This window comes from Hemitrygon akajei, chromosome 31 (genome assembly GCF_048418815.1).
Source record: "Hemitrygon akajei chromosome 31, sHemAka1.3, whole genome shotgun sequence".
Taxonomy (NCBI): domain Eukaryota; kingdom Metazoa; phylum Chordata; class Chondrichthyes; order Myliobatiformes; family Dasyatidae; genus Hemitrygon; species Hemitrygon akajei.
The window spans coordinates 25,988,183-26,010,294 of record NC_133154.1 but is presented as its reverse complement, the minus strand read 5'-3'; the positions used below and the strand labels follow the sequence as shown (position 1 = coordinate 26,010,294).

At 46.3% G+C, this 22,112-nt stretch overlaps 1 protein-coding gene across 2 annotated transcripts in view; it reads left to right on the top strand.

Annotated features, from left to right (window-relative positions):
* The window catches only part of LOC140719454 (synaptotagmin-A-like), a 133,405-nt gene that overhangs the window by 42,062 nt on the left and 69,231 nt on the right, over positions 1-22,112 (top strand). The window contains exon 1 of one of the 2 annotated variants that reach the window (XM_073034132.1): positions 8,267-8,410. The exons of the other annotated variant lie outside the window; for it this stretch is intronic. The gene's annotated coding sequence lies outside the window, so the exon portion shown is untranslated. Of the gene's footprint in view, positions 1-8,266; positions 8,411-22,112 lie in introns of those variants that run through there. 2 annotated transcript variants of the gene reach the window in all.

Genomic DNA, 22,112 nt, shown 5'->3' with positions numbered 1-22,112 from the left:
GCTGGGAACAATCAGATCCTATCGTCTTGTTACACGGCGGAACAGGTTTGAAGGGCTCACCAGCTGTTCCTAGTCTATATGTTAGTGTATATGTTCAGTGGCTGTATCCCTGAAGGCCCAATCAGGTTCTGTCATTGGGGGAGGGGGGGGGAACCACTAACAGAAGAGTCCACTGCCCTCGTTTTGCATCCCAGATGCAGTACTGCAACCCCCTTGGCCTCCAATGAAAGTGCTTTCCCAACAGATATTTTAATTCCTGATGAAGGGTCTTGGCCTGAAAGTCATCTCCATAGATGTTGAGTTCTTCCAGCATTTTGTGCGTGTTACTCTGGATTTCAGGCATCTGCAGAATCTCTTGCATTTAAGATATTTTAATTCTATTATTTTCTTTGCCTATTTGCATTTTTCCCTCATTTATATCTCTTCTCCATCCATTACTTTATCTCATCGTTCTCTCTCTGTTTTCTTTTTCTCTCCATCATTTCCATTCTCTGTATCTCTCTCTTCCCTCGGCTTTCTCACTCTACCCATTCTCTCTGCTTCCATGTTTACCTTCCGCATTAAGAGACACAACTCTTGGGAAAGATTTCCCACAGCCCCTTTGAAGTTGTTGTCTGTGCTCTTAACTGTTTCATCTATCCCAATACACAAGGAATTGTGGGATATCTGTTGCTAGGTAACTTCTACTCCTTGCTTTCAGTGATGCATTGGCAACCTTCACAGGGACGAATTGGATTGCATCCATGAGTTAACTCCTGTGATGCCAGTGACTCAGCAGTGCCAACTCTTCTTCTCTGCAGAACTGAATGGTTGCCTCATCATTTGCTGCCATTCCTCGTACGAGTCTAGTTCAGTGGCCATTAAATGTGGCAAGTTCTGTCATTGTAGACATTTTTCACTGGGGGGGGCACTAACAGAAGAGTACACTGCCCTCATTTTGCATCCCAGATGCAGTACTACAACCCCCTTGACCCCCAATGAGTCTTCTTTTTCAACAGTCATTTTAAATCCTGATGAAAGGTCTTGGCCAAAGGCGTACCAGATAGGTTAATTGTCCCAAGAGGGAGATCCCCTCACCTACACCGAACCTTGGTGGTTAGAACTGGAGTGGTCAGACCCAACCCATTTGAAGCTGTCAGACCAGAATGAATTCACTGCCCCAACAGGTACTCAGCAACACTGAGGGATACGGGCAAAGGTGGGCAAATGGTGTAGTTTAGATGGGCATCCTCTGGCACAATGGCCTTTATAGATCAAAGTATTGAGTACAGGAGTTGTTATGACATACTGAAGTTGAATAAGACATTGGTGAGGTTTAATCTGGAGTATTCTGTGGAGTTCTGGTCACCTACCTACAGGAAAAATGCCAATAGCATTAAAAGAGTACAGAGTAAATTTGCAAGGATTATGCCAAGACTTGTAGACCTGACATAGGGAAACATTGGATAGGTTAGGACTTTATTCCCTGGAGCACAGGAGAATGAGGGGAGATTTGATAGAGGTATACAAAATTATGAGGGGTATAGATACAGTAAATGCAAGCAGGCTTTCTCCACTGAGGTTGGATGAGACTAGCACTGGAGGTCATAGGTTAAGGGTGAAATATTTAAGGGAACATGAAGGGGAACTTCATCACTCAGCAGATGGTGCGTGTGTGGAACAAGCTGCCAGTGGAAGTGGTGGAAGCGGGTTTTATGTTAACTCTTCAGAGAAGTTCAGATAAGTTTAAATGGAAGGGGTGAGTGGTTTGGATGGCTATGTCTATGTGCGGCTCAGTGAGACTAGGCAGAATACTAATTAGCCAGGGGGACGGCCACGGTAGCATAGCAGTTAACGCAATGCTATTAAAGCTCCGGGTTGTCAGAGTTCGAAGTTCAATTCCCACGCCCTCTGTAAGGAGTCTCAATACGTCCAACCCATGTGTGGGGTTTCTCCGGGTCCTCCAGTTTCCTCCCACAGTCCAAAGACATCCTGGGTAGGTTAAATGTCCTGTGAATAGGCTAGGGTTAAATAGGGGTTGTCGGGAGGTGCTTGGGCGGCGTGGCTCAAAGGGCTGGAAGGCCCTAGTCCGCATTGTATCGCTAAATAAATAAAGAATAATAGTTCAGTACAGACTAGATGGGCCAAAGAGCCTGATTCTGTGCTGCAGAGCTCTATGACTCTATGACCCTGTCTTGGTCAGCAAGGATGAGTTGGGCCGAAGGGCTGGAGTCCATGCTGAATGACTCAATGACATTTTAGCAGGACTCCTAGTCACCAGAGCTGAAAACAGGCACCACAGAGGAGGTGAGGAATGACTTTCCCGTGCTGTCCTTCCAACTGTCCAGTGCAAGCGCAGGCTCCCACCTCTGGGCAGAACCCACGGTTAGTTTCTGTCCCTGTTCACCCCAATGCTCAGACCGGGACCAGGCTGGAAGACCCCCCACCACCACTGCTCAGCTAGGGATGTCTGGTGATCCACTTGAAACCCACGGCTCCTCCAGTGTCCCGGTCAAGGGTGGCTGTCCCAGGCCCAGGGCGCAGAACACACTCAAATGCTGTGTAGAGCACCAGTGGAACAGGACTGGTGAGTAATGGACCCCTCCCTGCCTTCCTTGCCCCTTGCCTACCCCTTTACTGAACTGCAGATACAGATTAGCTTGATTTGTCATATGTACATCAAAACATCGAAGCATACAGTAAAATATGTCATTTTGCATCAATAACCAACACAGTCCAAGGATGTGCTGGGGGCAGCCCACAAGTGTCGCCATGCTTCCAGCGCCAACATAGCGTGCCCACAACTTCATAACCCTTCATCAAGGCTCAGCCCAAAATGTCAACTTTTCTCTTTTCCACAGATGCTACCTGGCCTGCTGAGTTCCTCCAGCATTTTGTGTGTGTAGCTTGGATTTCCAGCATCTGTAGATTTCCTCTTGTTTGAGATGGATCTTGGAGTAGGTTAAAGGGTCAGCAAAACACTATGGGCCGAAGGGCCTGTACCATGGTGACCTGTTCTATGTTTGGCTGACATTGAGCAATGAGGGTAGGGAGCTCACCCTCTCCCCCTACACTAGATACGGTGCTGGGTGAGAGAGGGTCGGATCAGGAGTTCCATTGTTGACGATGAAGCTCTCAGCTGCCAGACACCGTGCTTTCCTGTTGCTGCTCCCAGCACAAGATGCATTGGACGACTCAGACAAATATCCCACACACAGTGAGCAGGCTTTACCAACCCATGTGAAGAGTTGTGACCTGTACCAAAGGAGCGGTCGGTAAGAGAAGGCGAAGATTTTATTCAGAATACAAATGAAGTTCTCTTGTCCAGTGCTGTCGAGGTTTCCACCGTTGAGATGGCATCCAAAAGTAACTCAGCAATGAGGTCGATTGGTCTGACAATCCTTACTCGAGTGTTTTCTTGGAGTGACAATCAGCTTGTCTGGCGATTCCTGACACAGCAAGCTTGTAATAACACAGGCCTTGCGCAATTCTAAACAAAATTAATTCCATCCTAGATTTCTGTCTCTGTTTAGAAACGGTGAAGCACAAGAATGTGCAGCGGTATTTCTGGGCAGAAGTAAGTCATCAAAAGAATGAAGATAAATTGAATCTCAAAAATCTCAGAGAAATACAACAAGGCGACAGTGTCATTTTCCCTGGTCTGCATGAGGATGATTGAAACCAGAAAATATTCAATGTGGTCCTGATGGCAGCAGCTCCTGGAGGTGTTGAAGCTTTCACAGTAAAGGCCAAGTGCGTAGATGGTGCACTGTTAGCCCGACTGAACGTAATCCCTGTTAACCCCCTCCCTTCTGGCAGAATATGTACAGATATGTACAAGGAGCAGCAAATGCTCCTCTTACAATCAAGAGAAGATCTGCAGATGCTGTCAGACATGAGTTCAGTGGGGCAGGAACAAGCTGAAACAATGGGACTACATGTATCAGCGGGTTTGTGGATCTTGGGTAGGAGTAGAAATGGGAGGTGCGGGGTGTGGGAACTATGAGGTTGGTGGCGGTGGATGGGAGATCCCTAGAGTCAATATGTTGAACCTCTTGTCCAGTTTCGCCAGCCCATTGACAAGGAACAGGCCTTATCACCATTTGTCAGCTCTTGTTATACTGGATACCAAGGAGGCATGAGGAAGTGCTCAGCTGATCTTTGTGGAGGATAATTTATTTTAGGCAACTTTACTTGAGAGCTAAGATTATTATTTTTTTTATAAACATGACAATCTGCAGATGCTGGAAATCCTAAGCAACACATACGAAACTCTGGAGGAACTCAGCAAGCCATACAGCATCAATGAAAGACTAAACAGTCAATATTTTGGCCCAAGACTCTTCATCAGGACTGGATGAGGAGTCTCAGCCTGAAACATTGACTGTTCCCTCTTTTCCATTAATGCTACCTGGCCCATTGAGTTCCCCCATGACTTTTTTCATATACAGTATTGGAGCTGAAGTCAATGAGAAAGCAGATGGGATTTGGATTTTAAAAGTTTGGGGTTTTCAGGGGCAGGGTGGGTTGGAAGAATTTGGCTCATTTGTGTTCTGAGAAAGGACGAAAAGAGTTAAGGTGTGGGATTCTTGCAGCTTTGAAAACTGCACCATGTATCCATGGAGAGGAGCATCCAGAGGGATTTCCACATTACTAGTGGCTGGAGTACTGCATTAGGGAGGTGCAGAGTCAAAGAAAGGCCCAAAAGAGATTTACTAGGACGGTTTCAGGGAGAGTCTGCAGGATTGGACTGAAGAGGCACACACAAAATTCTGGAGGAACTCTGCAGGTCAGGGAGCATCTATGGAGACGAATAAATAGTTGACGTTTTGGGCTTTGAATGGAAAGGAACAGTAGCAAGAGTACAAAAGTGGGGGAGAGGAAGGAGTATAAGATGGCAAGAATTTTATTACGGCTTCTGAACTCCCCCCTACTCTAATCCTGATGAAGGATCTGGAATCCAAAATGTCGACTGTTTATTTCTCTCCATAGATGCTGCCTGACCTGCTGAGTTCCTCCAGCATTTTATGTGGGCATTGCTCTGGATTTCCAGCATCTCCAGTGCCTCTTGCGTTTAGAAGCTTGGGGTAAAGGAAGTTGTGAGGGGGTTGGCAAGATCATCACCGGCTTCCATAGGGAAGTTGTTCATATTAACACCCCATTTGTGGGACATGAGAAGTAGATTCAAATTGGTGAACGAAATGTAAAAGAAAGATGTGTGGAAGTACTAATTTATATAGAGTGCATAAAGTTAGGTTCACTGACTGTATGTACAATGATAGCAAAGACCATCACTGCTTTGGAAAGAGAATTGAAGAGGTAGAAGGGGAGATTATTTACTTACACAAGAAATTCTGCAGATGTTGGAAATTCAGAGTAACACACACAAAATCCCACCTTCTTATTCTAGCTTCTTCTCCCTTCCTTTCCAGTCATGATGAAGGGTCTCAGCCTGAAATGTCAACTCTTTATTCCTCTCTATAGATGCTGGCCTGCTGAGTTCCTTCAGCATTTAGTAAGTGTTGCTCTGGATTTCCAGTATCTGCAGAGTCCATTGCATTAGGAAATGTAGCAGTTTAGATTACTCTACAAAGAGCTGGTATATTTTTCAATGGGTCAGATGCCATTCTCCAAGCACTAGTGATTCCACGCCTGGTTGGCCCTGCACAAATCAGTAAGGTCCTTTTACAAACACAAGGAAATATGTAGATACTGGAAATCCAAGCAACACACACAAAATCCTGGAGGAACTCAGTATGTCAGGCAGTATATCAGTGAGACCCAACGTAGATTGGGAGACTGCTTCGCCGAGCACCTATGATCTGTCAACCAGAAAGAGTGGGAATCTCCCAGTAGCCACCCAATTTAATTCCACTTCCCATTCCCATTCTGATATGTCTATCCATGGCCTCCTCCACTGTCATGATGAGGCCACACTCAGGTTGGAGGGACAACACCTTATATTCCATCTGGTAGCCTCCAACCTGATGGCACGAACCTTGATTTCGCGAACTTCCAGGAATGAACCCCCCCCCCCCAACCACATTCACCATTCCCCATCCATTTTACCCCCTCTCACCTTGCCTGTCCATTGCATCCCTCAGGTGCTCCTCTCCCCTTTTCTTTCTTCCATGGGCTTCTGTCCTCTCCCATCAGACTCATTCTTCTTCAGCCCTGTATCTCTTTCACCAATCAACTTCCCAGCTCTTTACTTCATCCCTCGCCCTCCCGGTTTCACCTATCAGCTTGTATTTCTCTCTCCCCTCCCCCAACCTTTTAAATCCACTCCTCAGCCTTTTTTTTTCTTCAGTCCTGCTGAAGGGTCTCTGCTCGAAACATCGACTGTACTCTTTTCCATAGATGCTGCCTGGCCTGCTGAGTTCCTCCAGCATTTTGTGTGTGTTATAGTGAGCATCTTTGCCTGGTTTGTAGTTCTCCTTTTAGGTGTTCTCTGTTCTGTTGAATGGATTTTCAGAATGGATAATGAGGAATCAAAGAGAAAATAAACCCTTTAATTCCCTATTATCCATTCTGAATTCCTTTAATAATCACCACCTTAGATAGATAATGCCTCCCCACAGCCATGCCTTCTAGCATAGTCATCAAGCACAGAAACTTTGGCTCTAATCCCTTGTCATTGTCACATACATTGGAAAAACAGATTCCCCCAGGATCAGACAAATCTCCATTCACCTGTTGAAATAACTCTCGTACAACCAACCATTCTCCTGTGTGGAATGATTTCCATTCAGATTTTCTCCGTCCCTCCCTCCCTGCCCTCCTTCTCCAACCACTTCTTTCTCCCAAGTTATCATTCCTGGTTTCCTGATCAAGGTGCAAGCTATCCTGCGATAATGCACATTCCAGAACCAGTCTCCCGAGCAGCACAGTTTGCGTAATACTCACAGGAATGTTCCACTCTGTGTGCTATAGATAGATCGGCATTTCAGAGCAACTCCTCTCCCCTGTGCATGGGGATGGAAACTTGTTTTGGAACTCATTCATCACGTTGGATAATGTTGTGCTGCAATCCACGCCCGTGAATTCGGCACCCAATTATTTTCAGTTCCAAGGGAGGAAAGGGCATCACGTGGCATTCCAATTAGCACACAGTGGTGGCTTGCAGCTCTGGTGGCCCCCCCGCTCGGTTCTGATCTCCAGAGCTGTCCACGTGGAGTTTGCGCGCTCTCCGTGTGACCTCATGGAAGCCCTCCCGGTGCTCCCATTACACATCCCCTGCGGGCTGCTGGGTTAATTGGCCGCAGTAAAATTGTGAAGTTGAGTGATGGAATTTGAGGCACCGATTTTGGAGCGTTTGTAAAACAGAGTGGGTCAGGATTGGATTAGCGTAAATGGGTACTTGATGGTCAGCACACACTTGATGGGCCAAGGGGCCTGTTTCTGAGCTGTTTATGACTCTGTTGAGCTCCCCTATACAGGCAGAATCCTCACCACAACTCCACCCTTTTTCCCATTGAAACTCCTACCACCTTCACCCTGTGGGTCAAAGCCTATGTGTTCGAGTCCTGACCTCTCTTTCTGAAACCCCTTTGGGGTCTCCAATGACCACCTCTGGTCTCTTACCAGGGTGAAAGTAAACTCCTTACCCCCTGGTCAGATTGCTGATGTAGGCAATGTAATCAGTTTGTACTGTTTGCAATGGTCCCTTCCTTCCCAGTGCATCATTCCAGCCTTCCTCCTTTCCAGGATCTCTGGTGCCGGACCCAAAGCTTGGAATTCTCCAATCTGCTTACTGCACAGAAGGCTATGCAGCCCATCGGCTCCATGCTAGCGGTCAGATTACTCCCATCATTTTCAGTGGTAGTCTATTACCTCTCTGTTGCCAATCAACCAGCCCCACCTCCCCACGGTCTGGTCAGTCACCTACAGTCGGGATAATTTACAGAGTGCCAAGTAATCTACAAACTGAGCATGCTTTTGGGATGTGGGTGGAAACCCATGCAGTCACAAGGAGAACGTGCAAACTCCACGTGAACAGCCCTAGAGGTCAGTATCGAACTGATGTCTCTGCCATTGTGTCGCACCCTGAGATCTTCCCTACATCTGTCCACTGCCCCCGTTGCACTTAAGTGGCTTCTAAAAACCTAACTCATTGACAATGTTCTTGTAATATTCTTATCATGCTGATGATGCACATCTAGCACGAAGACGCCCAGTGTTTCCAGGAAGCTGTAACCAGGAAGTGTCTGGCTCAAGCTAATCTGTGCGATAATTGAAGGAATAAGTAGCCTGTGTGAGCACAGACCTTCCCGTCTTCCTGCTCTTTCCTGCTAATTACTGCCATCCTGAGTTGCACTGCAATGTAACGGGCAAATCACAGTACCCAAGGTGCGGATCAGTAACAAGTGCACCTCACTAAATGGCCTTCCAACTGTCGCTGGGATGACCGTAAGCAATGGCCCACGTGTTGGTGAGTGCAGTTCTGATTACCCACAGACCTAGAGTCTGTCAGCATTTTGACATTGCTTTGTATGTTCTAACAAATTCACTGCCGTCTTCAATTATTTCAAATCGACACCTGAGGTTTAACGAGAAAAAGATTAGCTTTATTTGGCATGGACGTGAAAGGATCGAAATATACAGTGAAACGCTTTGTTTGCGTCAACAGCCTACACAGTCCAAGGATGAGCTGGGGGCAGCCCACAAGTTTCGCCCCACTTCTGGTGCCAACGTTAGCATGCCCAAAACTTACTAACCCCAACTGTATGACTTTGGATCATGGGCGGAGACTAGAGGACCCAGACAAAACCTACATGATCACGGAGAGAATGTTCAAGCTCCTTACAGACAGTGGCAGGAATTGAACCCCAGGCTTTCAGCTGGTGCTGTGAAATGTTAGGCTAACCACTATGCTAACTCGCTGGTTTTAACGTGTGTGGACCTTTAACTCAGAGCACTTATTGAGTGACTGAACGGGGTGCAAGAACAGCTCCAGATTTCTCTGGAGCATCGGAGGCTGAGGGGAAACCTCGCAGAAGTTTATGATGCTATGAGAGGCAGTGATAGGGTAGACAGTCAGAATCTTTTTCTCAGGGTAAGAATGTCAAATACCAGAGGGCATAGCTTTAAGATGAGAAGGGGAAAGTTTAAATGAAATTGCAGGGGTTTTTTTTAAAACAGAGAGTAGTGGGTTCCTGGAATGCATTGCCAAGGGACTGGTGGAAGTAGATACAACAGCAATGTTTAAGAAACCTAAAAGCACACGTTCAACGATTCAGGAACAGCTTCCCCCACCTCTGCCATCCAATTTCTAAATGGATATTGAACCCATAAACACTTCCTCACTACTTTTTTATTTCAATTTTTGCACTACTTATTTAATTATTTAATATATTCAGTATATACTTACTGTGATTCACATATCATGCATTACATTGTACTGCTGCTGCACAGACAACAAATTTCAAGATGTATGCTGGTCATATTAAACCTGATTCTGAATCTGAAGTACATGATGAGACAGGGGTATGGATCATGGGCAGGCAGGTGGGATTAGTTTACATTAGCATCTTGGTCAGCACAGACTTGGTGGGCCTAAGGCCCTGTTCTTGTGTTGCACGGTTCTACGATCTCTGTGACTGAGGTGGGGCTGGAATGATTCTGGTAACACCTCCAAGGGCAGTGTGAGATTGCCTCGCTGCAGATTAAACCCGCAGCACTGGCAGTGCTCAAACTAACCTGACACTCTCGCCGGCTGGTCAGTGAATCAGAGGGAACCAGCCCGCTGGTAACATGAAAGCACAAAAGATTCTGCAGATGCTGGACATTCTGAACAACACATACAAAGTGCTGGAGGAACTCAGCAGGACAGGCAGCATCTATGAAGGGGAATATACAGTCAATGTTTCAGATCAAGAACCTTTATCAGAAGGGTCTCAGAATGAAACTTCTCTAACAAAGGGCTGCCAGTCCTGCCCCTCCCTGCAGCATGTTCCTGTAAGAGCTATAATATCCTAGTCCAATTAACCCATCTGTGTCCTGAGTTCAATCTGCTTACTTGTCAGGCTTCCTTTTTTTTAGAATAAATAGTTCAGTTTATCAGTTGTGTAGTGGGGTGGAGATACATCTCTACCAAAGGAGATGTAAAAGTGCTCCTTCCCTGTGCTAGTCTGCAGGTCACCCTTGGTGAAAGTGTAGCACCTGCTTAGTACCCCCACCCCCCGCCTCCAATCAGGGTCACTGAAGCCATGGGAACAGGTGGCGGATGGTCATATGAGCAGCTGGTGCGTATCAAATGTACTAGTTATGCAACCTATGATGCCAGGCAGAGTACTGATAATGGCTGGTGTCACCCATCTTGTAAAGACACTGCCTAGAAGAAGGCAGTAGAAAAACACTTCTACAGAATTTGTAAAGAACAATCATGGCCGTGGATAGAGAAAATAATTTGAAAAGCTTCAGATTAAAGACAGAAGGAAAACCATGATCGCCCACATCATATGACAGAGCACATAATGATGATGATGGTCCTACAATCTCCCTAGTTATCCTTTTGCTCTTGATGTATGTATAGAATTCCTTGGGATTCTCCTTAATCCTACTTCCCAAGGACTTTCCGTGGCCTCTCCTCTCTTTCCTAATTCCCTTCTTGAGTTCTTTTCTGGCTTCTTTATAATCCTCAAGGGTTCTGTTAGATTTTAGCTTCCAAAGCTTTACATACTTCTCCTTTTTACTTCTTGACTAAATTCATCACCTCTCTCAACATCCAAGGTTCTCTTATCTCGCCATCCCTGTCCTTCCTTCTGACTGGAACATTCCTGTCCTGCGCTCTGCAATTGGTCTTTAAACTCCTTCCACATGTCAAATGTGGATTTCCCAAAAACAGTTCTTCCCAGTTAACTCTCCCTTGTTACCATAGAACCATAGAACATTACAACACAGAAACAGGCCTTTTGGCCCTTCTTGGATGTGCTGAACCATTTTTCTGCCTAGTCCCACTGACCTGCGCCTGGACCATATCCCTCCATACACCTCTCATCAATGTACCTGTCCAAGTTTTTCTTAAATGTTAAAAGTGAGCCCGCATTTACCACTTCATCTGGCAGTTCATTCCACACTCCCACCACTCTCTGTGTGAAGAAGCCCCCCCCCCTAATGTTCCCTTTAAACTTTTCCCCCTTCACCCTTAACCCATGTCCTCTGGGTTTTTTTTCCCCTAGCCTCAATGGAAAAAGCCTGCTTGCATTCACTCTATCTATACCCATCATAACTTTATACACCTCTATCAAATCTCCCCTCATACTTCTACGCTCCGGGGAATAAAGTCCTAACCTATTCAACGTTTCTCTGTAACTCAGTTTCTCAAGTCCTGGCAACATCCTTGTGAACCTTCTCTGCACTCTTTCAACCTTATTAATATCCTTCCTGTAATTCGGTGACCTGCTTAATGCTATCGTAATTTGCCCTGCTCCAATTTAATACTCTCCCACAACGTCCATACTTATCCTTATCTTTAGCTATCTTAAAACTTAAGGAGTTGTGGTCACTGTTCCCTACAGAAAGGTCAGTCACCCAATACCAGGTCAATTTAAGAATCCCTCCTGGATGTACCTCACAAATTCTGCCCCATCTAAACCTTTTGCACTCAGAGGGTCCCAGTTTATATTTAGGAAGGTGAACTCCCCATTACAACAACCCTATTGTTGTTACATCTTTCCTAATCTATCCCTCAATGTCTGGGTGGCTACTGCGGGGGGGGGTTCTGTAGTACAATCCTATCAGAGAGATTGCACCCTTCCTATTTTTGAGTTCTGCTTATATGGATTTAGTGAACGAGCCCGTTATATCACCAGACTAAACGTGCCCAGTCTTCATCCCTGATGAAGATGACAGAGTTTGTCATCGAAATGTCAGTTAAAATCAATACCTGTACCTGGCTGAAAGCCCGAGAAGAGTTTATTCAAGCCTCTTATGCTTTGTAACTCCAAAATACACAGTGAAACTGATTAAAAGAAAAACACAGAGCCGGGAGAGGCATGTCTACCACATTCTTTTTTACTTCAGTGGGGCATACACTTCTGACACTCACATACTTTTATATAAAACCCATAATGAATTATGTAAACAACAAAGAATGCATAATCGAACAATACATTTGCAATATATTGCAGGAAGTGATTCTGACAGCTCTAGTTAGGCTGCAACCTGTCCCTCTTCTACACGATGGCTCTGCCACAGAAACTATTCCATTTATCCAAGAACCTGAAACCTCGCCCCTGCACCAGTTCCTCGGCCACTCATTCATCTGTACTATCATCCTATTCCTGCCCTGACTAGCACGGGGCACCGGGAGTGATCCAAAGATTACGATCTTCAGGTCCTGCTCTTCAGCTTCTTCCCTAACTCCCTATACTCACTGCATAGGACCTCCTTCCTCTTTCTACCTATATCATTGGTGCCAATGTGAACCACAACCTCTGGCTGCTCACCATCCCTCTTGAGAATATCCAGCAGCCACTCTGAGACATCCTGAACCCTAGCATCTGGGAGGCAACGCACCATCCTGGTGTCTTTTTCATGGCCACAGAATCACCTGTCCGTCTCCCATCACTTCTGCTCTGCCTGACTTGACCCTTCCCTGCTGAGCCTCAGAACTGCCCACAGTGTCACTGGCCTGGCTGCTGCCACTGTGCCCCGATAGGTCATCCCACACCCAAGCACCCCCCCTCCCCAGCCCAGCAGTATACTTGTTGCTCAGGAGAATGGCCACAGAGGATCCCTACACTGACTGCTTACTCCCAATGCAAGCAGGCTTTCTCCACTGAGGTTGGGTGGGACAACAACCAAAGATCATGGGTTAAGGGCGAAAGTTGAAAAGTGTAAGGGTAACATGAGGGGAAACTTCTTCACCTACGGTGTCATGACATTGTGAAATGACCTGCCAGCACAAGTGGTGCATGCAAGCTCAATTTCAATGTTTGAGAGAAGTTTGGACAGGTACGTGGATGTTAGAGGTATGAAGGGCTGTGAAAGCAGGCAGATTAGATGGATCAGCATTGACTAGATGTACTGAAGGGCCCATTTCTGTGCTATACTTTTCTATGACTCCATTTAATTCTCCATCTGAAACCTGAACTCTGGATGTGACCACCTCAGTAAAAATATTACGTTTGAGGTTTTCAGTCTCCTGAGTAATCCTGAGTGTATCCTGTTCCAGCTCCCGTTTCTTGACCTTGTCAGTCAGGAGCTGAAGTTGGATGCATTTCCTGCAGATGTAGTCATCAGGGAGACCATTGGGTACCCTGCAACCTCACATCCTACAGGAGCATCATGCCACTGCCGTAACAACCAGCCTGCCTACACTTGTTATACTTTAGGCTCTAACTTCTTAAGCTTTAACTCTATAGTCAACTAAATGATTCCAAAAGACCCAGCACCCTTAGCCTGTTCTCGACGAAGCCTGTTGAACCCCAAGCCCCCCACTTTAACTGTGGCCCACTCAGAGAGTGGCCGCTCCCACAATGGCCACTCCACTTGTACCTATTTATTGGCCCTTGCTAAGTTACTAATAACCCAAGCCATCTCCTGCTCTGCAGACAAGTCCTGGCAGGATTTAAGATTGCTTAATGTCATTTCCAGTACACAGAAAACAAAACCATTGTTACTCCAGATCTGATGCAGCACAAAAAAATGCATTAAGGTAAAGAACACAATAATAAAAACACAATAAATATAAATACTTAAGATAGTTTATATATACAGATTGATTGCATGTCCATAAAGTGATGCTAGGTAGAGGAGTGTCTGTAAGTAAGGCAGCTCTGACAGAAAATGATAAAGTAGTGGTGGTGGGAGGCTGAGGTGGTGTGGGTTAGAGGTGTTGATCAGTCTTTTATTGGTTGGGAAAAGTAACTGTTGAGTCCGGTGGTCCTGGCATGGATGGTATGCAGCTTCCTTCTTGATGGGAGTGGGACAGACAGTCCATGAGCAGGGTGGGTGGGATTCTTCATGATATTGGTGGCCTTTTTTTGGTTCCTTTCTGTATATACAATATGTCTTGATGGTGGGTAGACTGATTGGGCAGACTTGACTACCCATTGTACAGCCTTCCTGTCTGCAGCAGTGCAGTTTCTGCACCAAGCAGTCATACAGAATGTTAGGATGCTCTCTGCTGCACGTCTGTAGAATGACGTGAGTGTAGTTGTGCATAGTCCAAACTCTCTTCAGCCTCCTCAGAAAACAGAGGCATTGGTGAGCTTTCCTGACTGTGTAGGATGTGTTCCGGGACCATGAGAGGTTGTGTGTGATGTGCACTCCCAGGAGTTTGAAACTACTCGCAGTTTCCAATGTAAACAGGGGTGTGAGTGGCGCGAGCTCTCCTGATACTGGTAACCATCTCCTTTGTCTTATTGACATTAAGGAAGAAGTTATTTGCCTGGAACCAGGCCTCGAGCTCTTCCACCTCCTCTCAGTAGGCCATCTTGTCACTGCTGGTAATGAGCCCCACCACTGTCATGTCATCAGCAAACTTGACAATGTGATTACTGGGATGTTTGGCCGTGCAGTCCAGTGTGAGAAGAGTGTACAACAAAGGGCTCAGCACACAGTCCTGGGGTCACCCATGTTGAGCATTTTGGTGAATGTCCAGTGCGGCAGCAATGGAGTTTTTGGTGTTCACCATTACCAGCTGTTCAAAGCACTTCATGCTGATTGGTGTCAGTGCCACCGGGTGCTGGTCACTTAGTTCTGAAGGTGCAGACTTCTTTGGTACTGGGATGCTGGTGGTTGATTTGAGTCATGTGGAGACAACAGTTTAAGATGTCCATGAAGACACCAGTCAGCTGGTGTGCACACTCTCTGAATAATCAACCTGGCCCAGTAGCCTTACAGGGGTCGACTTTTTGCAGAGCCCTCTCACTTCTGCTCCTGTTAGCCAGTGGCTGTTCACCTAGGAGCAGGGTAGCTTTCACAGCCAGTGCTGTGTTGCATGCCTCGACGCGTACATGAAAGATACTTAGAGCATCAGGGAGAGGGGTGGGTGTCACTGATACAGTCGACACTGTTTCACTGTTTTTCTGTGTGTAGACAGTAATGCCCTTGATGCCCAGCCACGTACATCAGGGTTCATTATCAGACCAGGCGTTCCTGATTTTTTTGTGCATAGGCAGTCTTCTCCCTCTTGATCCTTAAGCTGAGGTTTCTCCTGGTTGCTCTGAGAGCTGTTTCGTTACTGGACTTGAAGGCAGCACCCCAGGCTTTTAGTAGGAAGCTCACATCCATATTCAGCCAGGGCTTCTGGTTGGTCTGTGAGATGACCGTCCTTGAGGTATCAATGTCGTCTACACCATTCCAGATGTAGCCGGTGACAGATGAGGCATATTCTTCAAGGTCTGTGTCTTCTCTGTTTGTGGTGGCCTCTTTGAACATCCGCTTGTTAGTCCATTCAAAACAGCCTTGAAGCATTGGGATTGTATCTCTAAACTGTGTATAGCTGCATCCCAGAAACTGGTGATATCCTGGGATCTTTGCACGCAGCAGTCTCCAGAGTTTATAGAGAACGGAGCAAAAAACAAAAAAACGTCTAGCGAGTGGCAGTTTTGTGGGTGAAAACAACTTTGTTAATGAGAGAGGTCAAAGGAGAATGGCCGGACTGGTTCAAGCTGACGGGAAGACAACAGAAACGCAGATTACCATGCCTTATGACAGCGGTGTGCAGAGGAGCATCTCTGAATGCACAGCATGTCGAACCTTGAAGTGGATGGGCTACAGTAGCAGGAAACCATGAACATATTTTCAGTGGCCACTTTATTAGGTACAGGAGATACCTAATAAAGTGGCCACTGTGTGTAGGTAAGAATCATTCACAGGGAAATAAGTGCTGACATTGAAGTCATCACAAAGGCAGTTCTCACCTCTCTGCCTCCCTCACAAAAATTATTATAAAAAGATCTCCCTTCCATTGACAGCTAAATATTTAATGCCAATTAAAAGTCAGATGTGCTTTTACAGTCCCTGCCAGGTAGCAATTCTCTGTCAATCCTTGCTCCTAACGAGACTTGTTAATTATCAGTAATTGCCCTCCTCATGTTCCTGTTCGAACTATCCGTTATGTTTTGAGTCTTCGTGACGTGGCAGATGTCTTGCTGCTCCGCTCTCCCACAGCGTGTCAGTGGAAATGCTAAGCCGTGGCAGGTTCTGGAATTTCACATCCTCACAATCTTGTTTTTCACTTAACAAAGTGCTGGAGGAATTCAGTAGGGCAGGTAGCATCAATGGAGGGAAATAAACCCTTGACGTTTTGGGCCGAGACCCTTCTGCAGAATCTCTTGTGTTCATTGTTTCTCACTCATTTCCTTTACTCCATAGTAAACATAAGGCCAACTGATCCCTTGGGCTGGTCTGCCCTCTTGGCTGACCTTTTGAGGCAGTCCTTGGTTTCAAGGATGACATGATCCCTCTCTTTTGGTGGGCTGAATGTAGCTGGTGAGGTCAGTGAGAGACCTGCATCCTCGGACACCATCTGGGCCTCGTCTGATTGATAGAATGAGTGGGACATAGTTAAGGAAATGATACGTTCTTACAGCCTTCTCCATCTGGATCACTGCTTGCTTCTGATGTGGAGACTCAGTGTCCAGTACCCTCTCCAAATCTCTTTCTGCTCTTGAGTAGTGACAGTCAAGGGATTCCCATGATGAAAAGACAGTGGCTAAGTCCCTGCTGGGATATTGTGTCCAGTTCTGGGCACCACACTTGAGGAATGATGTGAAGGCTTTGGAGATGGTGCAGAAGGGACAGAGCACTGGAGAAACTGGGGTTGTTCTTGGAATAGAGGAGTTTCTGAGAACATTTAGCAGAGGGTTTTAAAATCATTAAGGATGTAGAGAGAGTAGATAGAAAAGGAATAATTCCCACTGATGGAGGGTCAAGAACTAATGGGCTTGTAATTTTATTTTATTTATTTAGAGAAACGATGTGGCCCAACGAGTCTCACTGCCCAGCAGCCCACCTATTTAACCTTACCCTCATCACAGGATAATTTTAAATGACCAATTACCCTACCATTTCTGGATTGTGGGAGGAAACAGGAAAACTCCTTACAGACATAGTCGGAATTAAACTCTGCACTCCAGTGCCCCAGGCTGTAACAGTATCACACTAACCGTTACACTACCATGGCCATGAAGATGGCTCGAGGTGACATCTTTACTCATAGTGAGTGGTTTGCACTTGTAGTGAAAGCAGATTCAACTGCAACATTCAAAAGGGGGGGGAGGAGGGAGGGAGAGAGAGGGAGAGGGAGAGGGGGAGAGAGAGGGAGAGGGAGAGGGAGAGGGGGAGGAAGAGGGAGAGGGAGAGGGAGAGGGAGAGGGAGAGAGAGAGAGAGAGAGAATGAGAACATGAAACAGGTCCTTCAGCCCATCATTTAACTCCCATTTTTATATAAATCCTACACAAATCCATTTTATTCTCCCAATTTCCCATTAATTTGCCTGAGATTAAACTCACAGTGTTGGCAGTGCGAGCTGTGACTAGCTTAGGTGGGGCATCTCGTTAGCAGGGACAAGATGGGCCAAATGGCCTGTCCCCGTGGTGTATTACTCTATGACTCTATGAAAAGTAGACATGTTAGGGAACTCAGCCCTGGTCTACTACAGGAAAGATGTTACGAGAATAATTGGATCGTGGACAATGTGGTATCGCTTCCCAGTAAGGCTTTCATGGAGTGTCCCATTCAGAATCAGGTTTATAATCTCCGGCATATGTCGTGGAATTTGTTGTTTTTGCGGCAGCAGTACATTGCAATATGTATGTGATAATAAAAACTGTGAATTACAGTAAGTGGCTGGCATCTGCCTTTCTAGTAGGACAGTGGGTGATGATGATCATCATCACAAGCCCGGGCAGAAGGTATGGAGACTCTGGGATGCCCAGTTGTCAAGATCCCCCTCTCGGCCTCACCGGTGTAGTCCAAAGGAAAGCTTATCAAGCAATACGTTTGGCACCGGCTTGGCTGCAGGAGCTGCTGGAAGGATGTTCAATGACATCCAGCTGCCTTAGGAGCTCCACTCCGGATTTGCTGTCTGGGTTTACTCCCGTAGCCTTCGTCTCCCCCGAGGCTGCCCACAAGGCAGTGGAGTTATTTACGCATAGCTGGGGATCTGGTACTTGAGCTCCAGGGCATGCCCACACGCTGGTGGGCCTGCGTGCTACGTGTGCAGGGGCTAGACCTCCTCCCCGTCCTCTGTAGTTCAGCCTGAGTCTGAGAGGAGTTCATTTTCCAGCGAGGAGGCACTACATGAGGCTTGCTGTTGGAGAGGGTATGTATGGGCAGGGAGAGACTTACACATTCAGCTCTCCTTTTCACAAGACTGCTAGCCAGCAGTGGAAGCTGAAAGTGGGAGTGACAAGAACTACCCACTACACTACCACATTGACAACCATTTTGACACATTTACAGCAATAAGTAAGCGCGCATGCGCACGCACACACACACACACACACACACACACACACACACACACACACACACACACACACACACACACACACACACACACACACACACACACACACACACACACACACACACACACACACACACACACACACCCCCCCCCCCCCCCCCCCCCCCCCAATGAGTCTCACGAAGGTCCCTCACCCCTGCACACCTGTATAACCTGTCCTTCACAAATAATGACCAACCCAGGGCATCTTACCGAACCTCCTCACCCATGTATGCCGGGTATAACCTGGATCCCATACACACCGACCCTTTCCGAAGCATCTCCCCCAGCTCCGTCACCCCTGTATAACCTGTACCTGCCCACACCCTGACACCCCCCAAGGTATCTCATCAACCCCTCATTCATATACACGTAGTATAACCTGTACCACCCTTACACTGACCCACTCTGAGGAATCTCACCCCAGTACCACACACACACATGCACACACACATATACATATATATATATAGTAAATATGTAACACCTACCCAACAGGCTGGTATATGTCTAGGGGAAAAGGAGTCCAGCCACTCACCAACCTCCCGTACATGCAGGTGCTGTGGGAATCAAGTTTATGCCGCGCGCACACACACCATATCAAACTCACACCAAATACCGTTATGGGATGCACTTTAAAGATTTTACTAAAACTAAAAGAGTACTATGCAATACAATATATATGAAGGAAAAGAAAATAAAGTAAAAGGCGCCAGCTTATCAAAGTTCAGTCAGTTTAGTGCACATCGTTGGAGATCAACCATCGAACCATTCGACCCCTCATCATTTTCCTCCAACCTCCACGTCCTCGCACCTGGGATCACCCGGGTGGTCGACCAAGCAGTGCAGTGCACGTCCACCTTCCTCGGCGTTTTCTTCCCGACTCCCCTGAAAAGACCGCGAAAGCCCCCGCTCCCAGACACACAAGACAAAATAACATTCCCCATTGGTCAAGAAATGAATACAATCCTGATATCAGCAAGTCTAAAGCTAAACAACTGTGAGAGAAAGCACTTATCATACAAAGAAGCATTCCTACTCTTAACAAAACAAAGAAGCCATTTTGATTAACATACACAGTACATTGTACAAATAGTTAAATTAAGTAAGTAGTGCAAAAATAAAAATTCAAAAAAATGTAGTGATGTAGTGAGGTAGTGTTCGTTGGTTCAATGTCCAATTAGAAATCGGGTGGCAGACGGGAAGAAGCTGTTCCTGAATCTCTCAGTGAGTCATCAGGTTTCTGTACCTCCGTTCTGATGGTACCAATGAGAACAAGGCATGTCCTGGGTGATGGGGTCCTTTATGATGGATGCCGCCTTTTTGAGGCATTGCTCCTTGAAGATGTCCTGGATACGACCTGGGAGACTAGTGCCCCTGATGGAGCTGACTCACAACAACTCTCTGCAGATTATTTTGACCCTGTGCAGTAGCCCACAGCCCCATTTCCAGACGGTGATGCAGCCAACCAGAATGCTCTCCACAGTGGAAAATCTGTAGAAATTTGTGAGTGACTTTGGTGACATACCGAAACACCTCAAGCTCCTAATGAAATACAGCCACTGTCATGCCTTCTTTGTAACTGGGCTCAGGATAGACCCTCAGAGACGTTGACACCCAGGAACTTGAAATTGCTCACTCTTTGAAATTCTGATCCCTTTATCTGTTCCGTCATCTTACCCTTTCTGAAGTCCACAATCAGTTCTTTGATCTTACTGTGCAAAGTTTTTAACTGTGACACCACTCAACTAGCTGATATATCTCACTGTTGTACACCCTCTGGTCACCATCTGAAATTCTGACAGCAATAGTTGTGCTGTCAACAAATTTATAGATGGCATTTGAGCTGTGCCTAGCCATACAGTCTTGGGTGTAGAGAGAGTAGAGCAGTGGGCTAAGCACACATCCTTGAGGTTCGCCAGTGTGGTTAGTCAGCAAGGTGGAAATATTATTTCTGATCTGCGCAGATTGTGGTTTTCTGGTTAGGAAGCCGAGGATCCAGTTGGACAGGGAGGTACAGAGGTCCAGGTTTTGGAGTTTTTTTATCAGAACTGTAGGAATATTCGTGTTAAACGCTGAGCTGTAATCAATAAACAGCATCCTGACGCAAGTATTATTATTGTCTAGGTGATCTAAGGCCACTTGAAGAGCCAATGAGATCACATTCTATTGTGGTGATAGGCAAATTGCAGTGGGTCCAGGTCCTTGCTGAGACAAGAATTAATTCCAGCCATAACCAACTTTTCAAAGCACTTAATCACCGTAGATGTGAGTGCTACTAGACGATAGTGCCCAAGAAGAGCAGGGTCACAGATCTAGCCTTCAGCAGACTAAGAACCTCCTGGTTCATCCACGGCTTTAGACTTGAGTATGTAGAATATATTCTCGTAGGCACACACTGGTTTTAGTGAAGTCAGTGACAGCTGTGGAGTACTCATTGAGAGTCGAAGATGAATCCCTGAATACAGTCCGGTCCATCGATTCAAAGCAGTGCTGTAACGCTCCTGCGCCTCCCTTGTCCACACCTTCTTGGTCCTCACTATTGATCCAGCAGTCTTCAGACTGCTCATGGAGTAGAAGCACAGCCAGGTGATCAGACCCTCCAATGTGTGGCCGTGGAGCAGCATGGTAAGCACTTTTGATGGTGATGTAACAGTTGTCCAGTGTGTTGGTTCCTCTGGTTCTACAAGTGATTTGTGGTAATAATTATTTAGAGACTTTTTCCTGCTGGCCTGGTTAAGCCCCCCAGAATGATGAAAGCATCAGGGTACGATGTTTCACAACTGTTTATTAGGTTGCTTGGTTTGTCTAAAGCCTGATTGACACTAGCCTGAGGTGCGATATACACCGCTACCAATCTGACCGCTGAAATCTCCCATGGCAGATAAAATGTCCAGCACTTAATCGCAAGCTGGTCCAGAGTGGGTGAGCAGGACCGGGACAGTACCGCAATATTTGTACACTGCAAGGAGTTGATCATGAAGCATATTTCACTTCTTCTGCCTTCTAAAGACTCTGCTGTCCTATCTTGGCAGTGAATTGTGAAGCCATTCCCATCCAGAATGGTGGGGAATAACCAAGATTCTGTGAAACAAAAAATACAACAGCTTTTAATGTCCCTCTGCTATGCAATCTAGCTCTGAGATCTTTGGGCTTATTTACCAGAGATTGGACGTTTGCCAGCAAGATGGTCGGTACTGGGGGTCAAAAGCCATGCTTCCTTAGACAAACTTTTAAACCAGAGCGGCATTCTCTCTTCCGCTGTCTTAGGAACATAGAAACATAGAAATCTAAAGCTCATTACAGGCCCTTTGGCCCACAATGTTGTGCTGACCATGTAACCTACTCTAGAAACTGCCTAGAATTTGCCTACTGCATAGCCCTCTATTTTTCTAAGCTCCATGTACCTATCTAAGAGTCTCTTAAAAGACCCTATTGTACCTACCTCTATCACCTTCACAGGCAGTGCATTCCATGGAACCACTACTCTCTGTGTGAAAAACTTACCTCTGACATCCCCCTTGTACCTACTTCCAAGCCCCTTAAAACTGTGTCCTCTCGTGTTAGCCACTTCAGCCCTGGGAAAAAGCCTCTGGCTATCCACACGATCAATGCCTCTCATCATCTTATATACCTCTATGAGGTCACCCCTCATCCTCCATCACTCCA